This window comes from Chrysochloris asiatica, unplaced genomic scaffold (assembly GCF_000296735.1).
Source record: "Chrysochloris asiatica unplaced genomic scaffold, ChrAsi1.0 scaffold00058, whole genome shotgun sequence".
Classification (NCBI taxonomy): domain Eukaryota; kingdom Metazoa; phylum Chordata; class Mammalia; order Afrosoricida; family Chrysochloridae; genus Chrysochloris; species Chrysochloris asiatica.
The window spans coordinates 2,118,572-2,123,117 of NW_006408576.1; positions in this window are offsets into that span (position 1 = coordinate 2,118,572).

Consider the following 4,546-nt stretch of genomic DNA (forward strand, 5'->3'; position numbering starts at 1 on the left):
GTTAGATTTTTCCTAAGTAGTTTATCTTTTGGGTGGCTATTGTAAATGTTATTGTTTTCCCAATTTCCTTTTCAGTGCTGTGTTTATCCATGTGTAAAGAAATTCAACTGATTTTTGCATGGTGTTATTGTACCTTGCCACATTGCTAAATCTTTCAATTAGTTCCAGTAATTTAGTATTTGATATTTTCTATGCAAAGAGTTGAACTTCTATGCCAATTTAGATAGCTTTAATTTCTCTCTCTTGCTTTGTAGTTTTAGCTAAGGCTTCCAACTCAATATTAAATAGTAGTTGTGATAAAGAGTTTCCTTTTCTGGTTCCTGTTCACAAAGGGGATGCTTTCAGTTTCTCTCCATTAAGAGTAATGTTGACTGTTGGATTTGTATATATGCCATAGATTATGTTGAGAAATTTACCTTATATTCCTTTTTTTTGGTTATTTTATGAAGAATGTTGGATTTTGTCAAATACCATTTTTTTAATCAATCATGTGGTTATTTTTGTATGATAATGTGGTTATTTTCCTTTGTTTTAATTATGTGGTGGATTACACTGAGTTTTTTTCTAATATCGAACTATCCTTGCCTACCTGGTGTGAATCCCACTTGGTCATTATGTTATTTTTTTTGAAACGTTGTTGAGTTCTATTGGTTAGAATTTTCATGGGAATTTTGCATCTATGTACATGAAAGATATTGGTCTGTAATTTTCCTTTTTTTAGTGATTGCCTTTGATATGAGAGTTATGCTGCCCTATTAAAATGTGCTTGGGAGTTTTCCATCCTTTTCTGTGTTCTAGAATAGTTTCAGTAGAATTGTCAGCTCTTCTCTGAATGTTTTTGGTAGAATTCAACACTTAAGTCTTCTCTACCCAAACTCTTTTTTGTTGGGAAATATGACCTGATTCATATCATCTTTTGTTGTAGGTCTAATTTTCCACTTCATTCTGTGTTCGTTTAGGTAGATTGTGTTTTTCTAAGTATTTGTCCATTTCTTCTAGATTTTCAAATTTGTTAGAGTACACTTCTCCATAGCAATATGATGTTATCCTTCTTATTGCTGTTGGTTCTATTGTGACGTCACCCATATAGTTTCTTATTTGTGTTATTTGCATCTTCTAATTTTTTCCTTTTGTTTGATTTGATGATGATTTATCAATTTCTTTAATCCTTTTAAATAAGCAACTTCTTTTCTTGTTGATTCTAATTTTTTTTTTCCTGTTTACTATTTCATTTATTTCTGCTTTAATTTTTATAATGGTCTTTTATTCTGGTAGCTCTGACTGACTTTTCTGCTTATTTTTCTAATTGTTAGAGATGTTGCATTAGTGTGTTGACTTTGGTTCTTTCTTCTTTTGGGATGTGTATGTTTATTGTTATAAATTGCCTTCAAAGCACTGTTTTCAATTTGTCTCAAATGTTGAATTTTTGTTTTCATTTGATTGAAGAAATATTTATATTAATCTTATGGATTTATATTTGCAGTTTTTACATTGTTTCCAATTCTTTATGTATTTTTGTTTGTTTCTATAGTATGGTTAGCTGAGTTCTTCCCTGTTTTCCTCGACCTTTCCATTAGTCATTTTGTTGTTGTTAAGTGCTGTCGAGTTGGTTGTGAACCATAGTGACCCTATATAGGGTTTCCAAGGAGCAGATGGTGAGCTTGAACTACTGACCTTGCAGTTAAAACCACTTTGCAGTCTGGTGCATTAACTCACAGTACCACATCAGGACTCCATTAGCCATTTGTTGTTGTTGCTATGTGCCATGGAGTGGGTTCCGACTCATAGTGACCTTGTACAGAATTTCTGAGGCTGTAAATCTATACGGGAGCAGAAAGCTTCATCTTTCTTCCACAGAACAGCTGGTAGTTTTGAACTGCTGACAGTGAGATTAGCAGCCCAATTCATAACCACTACGCTACCAGAGCTCCGTCATTTGGAGGTACATAAATATTATTGTCTTGAATTCTTTTTCAGGTAGTTTCCAATATCGTTTTATCCTCAAAATGTTTTCTAGCTCTGCCTCTTGGTCACTTATTTGATCCATTCTCTTCTCCTTTTTTTTCCTTTAAGTTTTTATTATGGATTGAGTGAAAGTTTACAGGGCAGATCATCAGTTTTACATTCAACAAATCATACAACTTGTTTCATCACAATGATTACATTCCCTCCATGCACCCCATCAGTCAACAGTATTCTCTCGATTCACTTTAGCGCTCTTCTTTAAAAAAACACTCAGACATATGTAATAAATTACACCATCAAAGGGCACATTTTGCAAGTCTGCCTCCTGGCCACTATCTCTTAGTCTGTCTCTTCCCATGAATCTAGAGTCTTCAGCTGCTCCCTTTGTCCATGTCCCCATCTCTGCCTCCATCTCTGGTGTCGCTGCTTCTCTAGATAAGGTCCCACATTCAGCTTGTGCTCTTTTCCCTTGATGGTCCTAGAGTCCTTTGTTTCTGGACTGTAAGATTAACTGCTCTCCCATTTTTATAACAAAACTTCTACCTTTACAATTGTGACAGTCACAATTAGTCATGATAACACTTACTATTGAATAATAAGAATCTTAATCTCTCTCTTTCTCTCTCTCTTTTTTTTTTTTGCAAGTTCTTAAATTACTATATTTGTATTGCGTATAATCAACAACATTTATCAGGGGGGCTTCAAAAAGTTTGTGGGAAAATTCCATTTTTTTTTTTTTTAATGTTTTATTGTGAGTTATGTGATAGTTTACATAAGAGAATCCCCATATCTTTTTACCGGACCCAACAAGATGAAAACTATTTAGTGGGGACTCTTTCTTCTCCCACACACTCTTAAACTAAACTCCCTTTGTGCCTTTATCACCCCCTCATTTTAGCTAGTCAATGTATAAGTTGCCTGTCCCTATCTACCCTGTGTACAGAGGGGATCGCATTGATACTTGATGTGAAGATTCGTTCCCTCTCTGTTGGAAGTCCTGGTGTGGCACTTTGGGTTAATGTGCCAGACTGCAAAACTGTTTGAACTTCAAGGTTGGTGGTTCAAGCCCACCAGCTGCTCCTCGGAAACCCTATATAGGGTCACTATGGGTCAGAAGTGACTTGATGCACTTAGCAACAACAACAACAACCTCCATTGAGTTATAGGTCAGGTTCATCAGACTGTAGCAATTTACCCTTGTTTCCTTTATCAAAAATTGTTTTTGTTTTGTTTCTTTTTTTTAAATCTTCCTCTAGTTGAGTTCTGATTATCAAACCATCAAGGCCAGGTCAAATGGGTATTATCTGCAAGTTCTTGTGCATCTCCCCTCACTTCGTATCAGTTGGATGCTTCACTCTGAGCTATTCTGTTTTGTTTCTTTGTGTGAATAGAAATTGTTTTTTTTCCAAGACTTTGTGGTGTATTGTATTTATATTAACTTGTTGATTGCATGTTGGTATATCCTTAGGCACCTGCCAACTGCTTCCTGTTGGTTGTGATTGGGAGATAGAAGCTTATGCTTTATTCACTATTTGTTCAGCCCAGTTTAGAATGAATTTAGCTGATAGTAGCTCTTGTCAATTATCAGGTGTATGTTATTTTGGTTAATTACTGTCAAGTTGGATCCTACTAATAGTAACTCTGAATAGGGTTTCCAAAGAGCAGTTGGTTTGAACCACTGACCTTGTGATTCAAACTGACCTTGCAGTCTAGATGTTATCCTACAGTGCTACAGCAGTACGCCATTAGGTATATAGCAGCTAGTATTGACTGTTGCCTGGTTGATAGGGTTGTTGTTGTTGTTGTTGTTAGGTGCCATCGAGTCGGTACCCACTCATAGTGACCTTATGCATAGCAGAATGAAACACTGCCCAATCCTGGGTCAACCTCACTACTGTTGTCATGCTTGAGTTGTAGAGGGTATGCTTATGACTGGTCTGTATCGGCATAGTTGCTGTCTCCTGTTTGTTGAGTCAAGAAGAGAAAGCACATACCTAAGAGAGAAAGAAAACAAATAAACAGACAAACAACAGTTTAAAAAAGAAAAGAAAAGCATGCCATGGCTAGAGAAAGAATACAAAACCATAAAATGGAAAAGAGAGAATGGAGAAAAAAAAATTAAACCACTGAAGAGATAAAATTGGATGAAAAGGATCTAAACATAATAAAGGACAGGGTGAGTAAAAAGGGAAAAAGATCAGAGAGTAGTAAAGAAAAACCGAAGTATTTCTGTCCCATAGGATAAGAGGTTTGACTAGTCCAGGACTGGCCGGAACCAGCTTTGCAGGTTTGGAACCTCAGATTTCACATACCTGGGTTGGTGCTACTAGCTCCCATCCTACTTTAGTGTGGCTCTGACTTTCTGGAGAGCAGGAACTTAGCTGGGAATGTATGTGGGTGGAGGCTGGTCACCCATTTGGTCACTAGGGTAATGTGAAGTACAAGAAAAAAAAAAAAATGCACCTTTTTCTCTGCCAGTAAGGGGTATACCTCTGCACCACCAAATGTCCTCAGCCTTCAAAGCAGCCTGTGAAAGTTCAAGATGTCCTTGGCCTGCCTGACCACATCTTCAGCTACTTCT